Source organism: Rutidosis leptorrhynchoides, chromosome 9 (assembly GCF_046630445.1).
Source record: "Rutidosis leptorrhynchoides isolate AG116_Rl617_1_P2 chromosome 9, CSIRO_AGI_Rlap_v1, whole genome shotgun sequence".
In the NCBI taxonomy this organism is placed as follows: Eukaryota; Viridiplantae; Streptophyta; class Magnoliopsida; order Asterales; family Asteraceae; genus Rutidosis; species Rutidosis leptorrhynchoides.
In genome coordinates, this window is record NC_092341.1 from 173,507,062 (window position 1) to 173,518,659 (window position 11,598).

Below are 11,598 nucleotides of genomic sequence, written 5' to 3' on the forward strand. Positions count from 1 at the left end.
TAAATGGAGAATCAAACTAAAGAGTTTGATTCTTGTAACATGTAAGTAACAACAAGTAAGTAAACAACTACAAGTAAGTAAATAATAATCAAAGACAAGTAACAATAAACAAAAGATGATGATGATATGAGTTGTATGTTTCGGTTTTAGCAAGAAAAAGAAGAGAAATATTTGTTTCAAGTTACTTACAAGATGAGAGAAAAAGAGAGAAAATGAATTGCAAGTAGAAGTGTGAGTTTGAAATGAAAGAGTTACAAGTGAGAAGTGATAAGCAAAATGAAACAAAAAGACCTTCTAAAGGCCTCTTGGCCGTTGGTCACCAAAAGGGGGAGGTAGGAGAGAGTTGCCCACTAGTTACATGTGTACATTTGACTAAAAAGGTGGTTAATAAGGAAGCTTGCATGGGGATTATGGAGTAACTAGATTCTTAAGCACAAAACTAGCTAGTTCCATATAAAAGTGATACTTACATGGATGAGTGGGCTAGTTAGTCCATTTAAAATGTAGGGTGGGCTTATAAGTCCAATATCATGAGTCCATTACACTAATAAAGCCCAAGTTCAATTAATTAACAAATAAATCCAATTAAAGCCCAAGTAACTAACTAATAACCTTAGTTAATTAAAATGATTAATAAACTTAATCATGAATGTAAATAATACTTGAAAATATTATTCGTGAAGTTTCGTGTGTCACAAAGACATTTTGGGCATTCAAAAGTTAATCGCGATAACAAGTAAATGTATATAAACAACACATTCATTAAACCAAGTATGATCAATCATGGTAACAAGTAAATATAATACATACATTCGTTAAATCACAAGTATTAACAATAATAATTATTAATAAATAAATGTTGGAAAATCCAAGGTCGTTACATTACCCACCTGTTAAAGAAAATTTCGTCCCGAAATTTAAGCTGAGGTAGATGGAGGAGTCGGGAAAAGGTGAGGATACTTCCGCATCATTTGATCCTCTCGCTCCCAAGTGAACTCTGGTCCTCGTTTGGCATTCCATCGTACTTGGACGATCGGAATCTTATTGCATTTCAAAGTTTTGATCTCACGATCCATAATCTCAACAGGCTCTTCCACAAAGTGGAGTTTGTCATCAATCGTAAGTTCCTCAAGTGGTATAATAAGTTCTGGTGCAGCAAGACACTTCTTCAAGTTTGACACGTGGAAGGTAGGATGAACTGAGCTCAATTGTGTTGGTAGATCCAAACGGTAAGCAACGGGTCCAACACGTTCCAAGATTTCAAAAGGACCAATGTATCGCGGGTTTAACTTTCCACGTTTTCCAAAACGGATCACACCTTTCCAAGGTGCAACCTTTAACATTACACGATCAACAACATTGAATTCAAAGTCTTTACGTTTAAGATCGGCATAACTCTTTTGACGATCGCGGGCAGTCTTAAGTCTAGCTTGAATCTGAGCAATCTTCTCCGTCGTTTCGTGGACTACCTCGGGTCCGGTGATTTGCTTTTCGCTTACTTCGGCCCAACAAATAGGAGATCGGCACTTACGGCCATACAACGCTTCAAAAGGTGCGGCATTAATGCTTGAGTGATAACTGTTGTTGTAAGAAAATTCGGCGAGTGGCAAATGCCTTTCCCAGGCCTTTCCGAAATCAATGACACATGCACGCATCATGTCCTCCAAGGTCTAAATCGTTCGTTCACTTTGCCCGTCAGTCTGTGGATGATACGCAGTACTCATGTCGAGACGGGTTCCCATGGCTTCTTGCAAAGAACGCCAATATCTAGAGGCAAAACGGGGATCGCGATCTGAGATGATCGATAAAGGTACACCATGACGAGATACAACCTCTTTGATGTATAGTTGGGTAAGTCTCTCCATTGTATCTGTTTCCTTCATCGCTAGAAAGTGTGCAGATTTGGTAAGACGGTCAACGATAACCCAGATGGTATCGTATCCTCCCACCGTCTTTGGCAGCTTAGTAATGAAATCCATTGTGATCCTTTCCCACTTCCATTGTGGGATTTCCGGTTGTTGAAGTAAACCAGAAGGTCTCTGATGCTCGGCTTTAACCTTCGAGCAAGTCAAACACTTACCAACATAAGTCGCAACGTCCTTCTTAAGATTCCACCACTAATACGGTTCCTTAAGATCATGGTACATCTTGCCCGCTCCAGGGTGAATCGAATACCTCGATTTGTGTGCTTCATCAAGTATAAGGTTCCGTAGATCTCCATAAAGTGGTACCCAAATTCTTCCGGCATAACATCGGAGTCTAGACTCCCTAACCTCGAATCGAGAGACAAGTATGTTCAAATGTTCGTGAGATATGTTCTCCTCCTTGAGAGCCTCATCTTGGGCTACTCTGATCTGGCTATTGAGGTTCGAATGGATGGTGATGTTCAGAGCCCTAACACGAAGAGGTGTCGTCCTCTCCTTTCGGCTTAAAGCGTCAGCTACAACATTGGCCTTGCCAGGATGATAGCGAAGTTCACAATCGTAGTTGTTACAACTATTATGTATGTTTAATGTTTTTTTTAAATATTTTAATTATTGTAATCCTAACGGCCAGATCTTGGTCTCAGTGATAAAGTATTTTAAATCATTAATGATACAATCATTGTAGAGACCCGTCCTAATCCATCCGGACGAAGTCCATATCGATTATAAATGATTCACAACAGTTGATTACATCACGAGGTACTTGACCTCTATATGATATATTTTACAAACATTGCATTCGTTTTTAAAAGACAATCTTTCTTTACAACGAAAGTTGACGACATGCATACTATTTCATAATATATCCAACTATAATTGACTTAATAATAATCTTGTTGAACCCAACGACTCGAATGCAACGTATTTTGAAATATGCCATGAATGAATCCAAGTAATATCTTTAAAATGAGCAAATGCACAGCGGAAGATTTCTTTCATACCTGAGAATAAACATGCTTTCAAGTGTCAACCAAAAGTTGGTGAGTTCATTAGTTTATCATAAATAATCATTTCATAATTTTAATAGACCACAAGATTTCATATTCCCAATTCTCATAAATAAACGTCCCATGCATAGAGACAAAAATATCATTCATATGGATTGAACACCTGGTAACCGACATTAACTAGATGCATATAAGAATATCCCCTATCATTCCGGGATTCTCCTTCGGACATGATATAAATTTCGAAGTACTAAAGCATCCGGTACTTTGGATGGGGTTCGTTAGGCCCAATAGATCTATCTTTAGGATTCGCGTCAATTAGGGTGTCTGTTCCCTAATTCTTAGATTACCAGACTAAAAGGGGCATATTCGATTTAATAATTCATCCATAGAATGTAGTTTCCATTACTTGTGTCTATTTCGTAAAACAATTATAAAAGTTGCGCATGTATTCTCAGCCCAAAAATATAGAGGGTAAAAAGGCAAATGAAACTCACCTAATGTATTTTGTAGTAAAAATACATATGACGACATTGAACAACTGAACAATACAGGTTTGGCCTTGGATTCACGAACCTATACCATTTGTGTATTCATTAATATAAAATCGTAATCGAATAAATATATATTATTATTAGTGATGCAATTGATATATAGTAGATTAATAAGTTTCATTATGTATATATTTATTTTATATATAGATATATTAATATAGGTTAAGTTACGTGTATTTAAATATATCCTTATATCTATAATCTTTATTTTAATAAATATAATCTTAACAACGTCATTTAATACTTTTATTTTCATGGTTACTATTATTTTAATAATAGTGATATAGATAATAGTTGATAATAATAATATTAGTAAAATAATAATTTTAATAAAAACGATATGTTTAAAAGTAACGATACTTTTAATAATAATAATTATACTACTACTTATATTTATAACAATGACACTAATAATAATGTTTATGAAAAATAATAACATAATATATTGTTACATAATGATAATAATATTAATAATCCTAGTCATAATAATAATAACAATAATATTAACAGTCATAATAATAATACTTATAATAATAATAATAATAATAAAATAATACTTTTGATAATAATACTTAACACTTTTTAATAACGATCTTATAACTAATGATAATATAAATAACAATACTACTTACTAATACTACTAAGGGTAATAATATTAGTAATAATAATAATAATAATAATAATAATAATAATCACTATAATGGAATTTATAATTATAAATGCTAACTAATACATATGATAATAATAATAACTAGTAGTCTATGACTAATATTAATATTAATAATAACTATAATAATTTTAATAATAATTATGATACTTATAATACTTGTAGTAACATAACACTATATAATAATAATAACAACATTAATAATAATAGTAATAATAATAATAATCACAATAATAATAATAATAAAAATTATGAAAATAAAGTGTAAAAGAGTATACCCTTTTGAAAGTTTTTCCAAAAATAATTGCCCACGACGGGGCTCGAACCCGCGACCTCCCGGATACTACCAACACCCCTGAACCACTACACCATTTCTGTATTTCAAAGATTAACCCATTCCATATTTAAATATCTGCTATCTTTCTGTTTATAACTCCTTCTCTTTCACAGAACGTATATCGACAAAAAATCAAACCATCACACAATTAATTAACTAAACAATTTTTAGGCCTTTCAGACAGATTATTACCAATCTATATTTATCTTGAATCAATCTGAAAGTGAAAGAAAAAAAATAAAAAAAATAACAGCAACGCTGCTCCCGATGTTAGTTTTTTTTTTTTAAAAATATTGCATTTTGAATTCGAGAACGTTTTAGCTAATACTTGTAACATGAATTGTGTTGAAAATGTTTCGTAAAAACTTTATGTACCATCAATTTCAATAAAAACGACACCTAAGACTCTAATTTAATCTTTGAACAATGTTTGACTTTTTAATACCAAAAGTTGGACTTCCAAAATTTGGATTCGTTAAGAAAAATTAGGAGTTGAAACTTTACAGATAGATTACATAGATGATTCCTAACAAACATACACTTTTACATTTTTGAAAAAGGTTTGAAATCGATTTATGATAGTTTGAGTTGAAGAAAGAGGAAAGAACCAGTTCTTTTAAATTTTGCTGTTTAATTCGACAAGCTGAAGTAACTGTAATTGATAATCGATATTGGAGATGAAAAGTAGAATGATTTGTGAAAAAAAACAGATGGCACTCGTTGTTTTGTAGCCTAACAGCCTCGACAGGTAAATAAATTAGAAACAGAACATAAATATAAAAAAAAAGATAGGTAACTGCATTTGGATTCATCTGAGTCTGTTTTCGAATCTTTCTACAGAATTGGAGACCAGCACAAAAGCTAAAACAGTATGATTGTGATATGAATTGAATTTGATTCCAAAAAAAATATGGTACGTATGAATTTTTATATAATTATTAATAATTTATAATTATATTAATAATAATAATCTAATTGAAAATAATACTAATTATAAGTATTTTTATATAAGTGTTATGTTAAATAAATTAATGATATCAATTTATTAATAAAATCTTTGATAAGAATACTAATAATAATAATAATAAAAAATACTAATATTAATAATGATAATATCAATAATAATAACAATAAAATTAATAATAATATTAATAATAACTTTATCAAAATTATATTAATATTAATAAGAATAAAAATAATTACAAAAATGAAAATAATGTTATTAATGACAACCATGTTAAATTGTATTATAAAGTGGCTAACAAAAATAATAATGATAATGATAATGATAATAATTATCATAAAATGTATAACAATAACATTTCTAATAACAATAATACTGATTATAATAATACTAATATTACTAATAATGACCATAATATTAATAATAATGATATTATATCAATTTATATATATCACGTTCGTATCTATAGATTATATATTTAAATAATATTAATAATATCAGTTTTGATATTAATATTGAAAGTAATAATAATATTAACAACTATATTTATACTTATATAATATATATGTATTATACTTTTGTAATATTTAATAACCATATAATATATTACATAAAAACTTCTATTGTTGATATATTTTCTGTATATATTATAATATTCATTTAATAATAATAATCACACATTGACATCATATCTATTTATATATAGATTCATTTTTAATTCTAGCATAATTATTTTATATTTTTGTTTTACATATTAGATTTTAAATTCTGTTCTATCATTTCCAAATATTATATATCCTTACGTTTACATATATATATATATTTATACTTGTATTCATTTTATATATATTATAAATATACACATACTTATTTACAAACATGTGTTCGTGAACCGTTGGGCATAGTCTGAGGTTAAATGCATCCATGAAATCAATTCAATTTCTTGAGACTCAGATTAATAGATTTTGCTTATTGTGTCGAAATCATATAAAGATTAAGTTTAAATTTGGTCGGAAATTTCCGGATCGTCACAGTACCTACCCGTTAAAGAAATTTCGTCCCGAAATTTGAATGAGGTGGTCATGGCTAACAATAGAAATGTTTTCATGTCAATTATGAGTTGATAGATAAAGTTTTACCATCATTGTGTAATATAGATAAAGCAATTCGATTGCGCGGAGAGTATAATTGAAGTTATCACAAAATAGTTATAACACCCCGTTTTCCCGTGCGCATCTACAGGTACGTACTTAATCAATAGTACGCTTATAACTTATTCATTATGTGATTAAATGAACTAAAGTGTTACTTAGGTGTAAGTGCATATATGTATATGTGTGTATATATATATATATATATATATGGGTATATTCGAATGCGTGCGTGTACGCGTATATGAATGTGACGTGATGGCGTTGAGTCGTGTGAGACTTAAGGTTGAAGTTTAGACGTGCATAGGAAGGGTGAATGAGGTGTGCTAGTTGTTGAACCCTTGATTCATGTTAAATTGTCGAAGTGACAAGACCTAGGCTAACGACGCGCCGCGACAAACGGGTCCGCACCGCGACCATTGAAGCAAACCAGGATCAGAAAGAGGGTTAAGAGTGATCATTTTTCCTTCGATTCGTCGCGCCGCGACGAATGGCGCAGCGCCGCGGCATCCCTGCAGATCAGACTCCGAATTCTGCTCAAATTAAATAGGGTTTAGGGGAAAATTGGTCTTTTTGCGTGTAGATCTGGTTGGAGCCTTTAATATCAGCCACTTGTTCTCCATTTCTTATTTCTTTTCCATTTTCTTTCACATTTTCCTCTCAAATCCTAAAACCCACTTAGATTAAACTCAAGATTTGAAGGTGAAGTTTTGTGAATCAATCATAGAAGCAAGAATTAAAGTTGCTCTCCTTGTTATTAGCTACAAGAGGATAGTTTTGGTAAGTCTCAACTCTAAGTTTTGAGTTTCATTTAGTTTAAGCTAGGGTTTGGTTCATATGGAACTTGTGTGAACCATTTGAGGGTTAAATGGGTGGATTTTGGGTTGGATTGTTAAAAGGAAACCCTAAATAGCTATTATCTAGGGTTTGGTCTTGTGATTTGAGGTTGTAAGTGCTAAGTGATGTTGTTAGTCACTAATGCAGTTTTAAAAGGATGAAAGAATTTTTAATGTGTAAGTTGGACGTGGTTTGTGAGTCAAAGAGTCAAAAGAGCACTAGTTGACCTAATCGGGTGAAATGGTTATGAAATACACCAAGTTTATGTTCGTTGATGTTAATAGACCCTAATCACTAGCTTTTAGTGATTTATGACAAGGAATGGTCATTAATGGGCGGTTTTGGGTAGTTGAGTCATTTAATGCAATCGGGTCATTAAATGCTCAAGGGTTAGAAGTTGGCATTTAATTCAACTAGATTGTATGTTAATAAAATGCATAATGTAATAGGTACGTTACATTAAAGGTTTTCAAGCTCGGTTAGCTTCCACAAGAGTCTTGAGGTGAGTGGAATGATTATGCATATATGTATATAATGTATTTACTTGTACGAGATTCGATGTGGGTTTAAGTTCGGGCGGTCGATACCACATCGGGTCAATATATGATATGGGTTTAAGTTCGGGCTTTCGATGCCATGTCATATATTTGTGTGGGCATTTAGTGTGGGTTTAAAGTTCGGGCGTTCGATACCACATTACACGTGACGGGTGGGTTTAAAGTTCGGGCGATTGATACCACTCCGGGGTTAGTGATATAATTTGTTGTGCACTAACGGTTGTTGGGAACACCAATGGGAAATTCGAAGTACCATTCCTTGTACTATTGGTTAACCATGGCTATGTGTTTGTTGTGTGGTGTTTTTACATTATTCGAGTTATATATGTTATCGTTGTGCTAGCTTGTGGTCTTGGAGATTTAGCGTTATGCCTTGCGTTGGTATGTCTATTAAATTACTAGCGTGCATGAGGTAATTGTGTATGTGATTGCATGTAAGTAGGTTATATATGTATGTGTATAATTATTGCATTCACTAAGCGTTAGCTTACCCTCTCGTTGTTTATCTTTTTAGATGCAGGCACAGTTAAGGGCAAGGGGGTTATCGGACATTAGGTGTCCCGTGATGATGCATTGTTGGAGTTTTGATGTTGGCCTAACGTTTTGGGTAGTTTTGTCCCAAACCATGCTCGAAGTGTCGTTTGGATTGTAAACTATCATTTGTAATGGGTCAAACTTGTACTAAACTTTATTCGTGGTCCTCGTGCCTTTTGTAAACAATTAATTGTTGTGCGTTTTAAATGGAACTCGTGAAATGGGTTACATAATTATTTGGGTGTAATTGTGTTGTATAAAAAAAAAAATTTTATCGTATGGATTACGGGTTGGGTTGTTTCAAGTGGTATCAGAGCATGGTCTAAGGGATTTAGGTGACTTGAGATAGGCGCCTAGACTTAGACTTTTATGTTGTGGAATTATATGTGGGACTTGTAGGACTACGGGTCAGTGCGGGGTTTGATTAGTTCTTTGATGCATAAGTGGACAACTATGCTATGTTATGATGTTACTAATCATGTGTTGTTGTTTTGAACATCGAGAAAGATGGTTGTGACACGTTTGAGCATGGCACGGCATGTGAGCGTAATAGTGAGTCGCGACCACTATTACGGTTGCAAGTCAAGTCAAGTAAGGATGTGCGACGAGTATCGAGCTAGATGTGGTGTGTGTGCGGTCATATGCATAGGTATATATGTGTATTAAATTGTTGGTGATGTCTAATCCATTTTTAATCTTTAGAATGAAGACGAGAAATGGAACGAATACGACTGGCAATGGTGGTCCCTCTCATGTGGAGGAAGATGAGATGACTACCAAGATTGAGACCGCTTTAGAAAACTATGTTTCGGTTTTCTCACGAAGGGTTAAACAAATATTCGAAGAGTCAGTTTCGGAACAAATTATCGATATGATTCAAGAACGGATGACTAATGCCGTTAAAGAAGGAGTTGAAAGGAGGTTTCCTAGACCTCAAAATGTGGGCGAGTTGGAGTTTAGCTATAAGAACTTCTTGGCGACTAAGCCTCCTCACTTTCACGGGGATCCCGACCCCATGAAGAGTGCGGCTTGGATTTCCGATGTTGAAGGTTGTTTTCGCACGACCGAGTGCCCTCCAGAAAAGAAAACAAGGCTTGCTACTAGTTTGTTAAGGGGCCATGCTAAAGATTGGCTCGATGGCAAGATTGATATGGTGGGTGATGCGGCTTTTGTGGGGTTATCTTGGGCGGATTTCAAGAAGGAGTTTTTCCTTGAATATCGTACACAAGCGGATCTTTCCAAATTGCGCAACGAGTTAAGGAACATGCATCAAGGGTCTTTGGACCTAAACACTCTTAAAACTAACTTTCTCGCTAAGGCGCGTTTTCGCCCCGAGTATGTGGGGAATGATCAATTGTTAATGGAAGACTTTCATGCGACCCTTAGAGATGATTTGAAGGGTAAAATTAGTATTGGTCATGTTGAGACCTTTGCTAAGTTTTTGGCAGTGGCGAAGGGGTTTGAAGTGCAAGCTCCGAGTCCGGTTAGTTATGCGCCAAGTAAACGAAAGTTTGAAGCTTCTAATTTTTCGAACAAGAAGAGTAAGGGAGCATCCGAAAGTGTCGGTAGCGTGAAGAAGGGTGCTTCTAGTGGTCACATGGTCACTTATTTCAATTGTGGGCAAAAAGGTCACTACTCTCGTGATTGCCCAAAACCGCGTACTAATGTGATCACATGTTTCAATTGTCAACAAGAAGGGCACCGAAAGTCGGAGTGCCCCGAACTCCGAAATGATCAAGTTAAGAGAATGGAGAAGGTGGCGGGGTTGGTTAGGGGACATAATTATTTGATGACCAATGACGAAGCCAAGCAATCCAATGAAGTCGTTTTAGGTACTTTCATGGTTAACTCTAATCCGGCAAGGATTCTATTTGATAGCGGTGCAAATTTATCGTTTGTGTCTCCAAAATTTGTGCCTAAACTTAATAAACCGTTAGCTAAGTTAAGTCGTCTGGTAGAAGTTGAAATAGCGGATGGCAAGACGGTGCTAGTGGTTGATGTGTGTAAGAATTGTAATGTTGTGTTTGGTTCCGAGAACTTTAATATTGATCTCATTCCGATGACGTTGGGTGATTTTGATATCGTGGTTGGTATGGATTGGCTCGATCATAATAGAGCCGATATTGCGTGCCATGAAAAATCTATTCGTGTGAAGACCCCAAGTGGGGGAGAGTTAATTATTCATGGTGATAAACGTAGAAGACTTGTACCGGGATGCACTTTTGCACGGGCACGTCGTTTCCTTGTTAGTGGTGGCATGGCTTTTCTTGCCCATATTGTTGATACTCGTGATGAGCCACCACCCATTCATGAAATTCTGGTGGTAAGTGAGTTTGAAGATGTTTTTCCGGATGAGTTACCGGGTGTTCCGGCAGAAAGACAAGTCGAATTTCGCATTGAGTTAGTCCCGGGAGCTACTCCCATTGCTAAAACTCCTTATCGTTTAGCACCGAAGGAAATGCAAGAATTGTTGAATCAAATTCAAGAGTTACTTGAGAAGGGTTTCATTCGACCGAGTGCTTCGCCATGGGGTGCTCCGGTTTTATTCGTAAAAAAGAAGGATGAAAGTATGCAGATGTGTATTGACTATCGGGAGTTGAACAAGGTGACGATCAAGAATCGTTATCCATTGCCTAGGATTGACGATTTGTTTGACCAACTCCAAGGTGCGACGTATTTCTCAAAAATTGACCTACGGTCCGGCTATCACCAAATACGGGTCCGTGAGGAAGATATTGAGAAAACGTCCTTTCGAATGCGTTACGGGCATTTTGAATTTGTGGTTATGCCTTTTGGTCTTACGAATGCACCGGCGGCATTCATGGATCTTATGAACCGAGTGTGCCAACCTATGTTGGACAAGTCGGTAATTGTGTTCATTGACGATATTCTTGTCTATTCTAAGAGCATGATGGAACATGAACACCACTTGCGCGAAGTATTGAAGACGTTGAGAAAAGAGAAGTTGTATGCTAAATTCTCAAAATGTGAATTTTGGCTAAGGGAGGTTCAATTCCTTGGCCATATTGTGAACAGAAGACGTTGAGAAAAGAGAAGTTGTATGC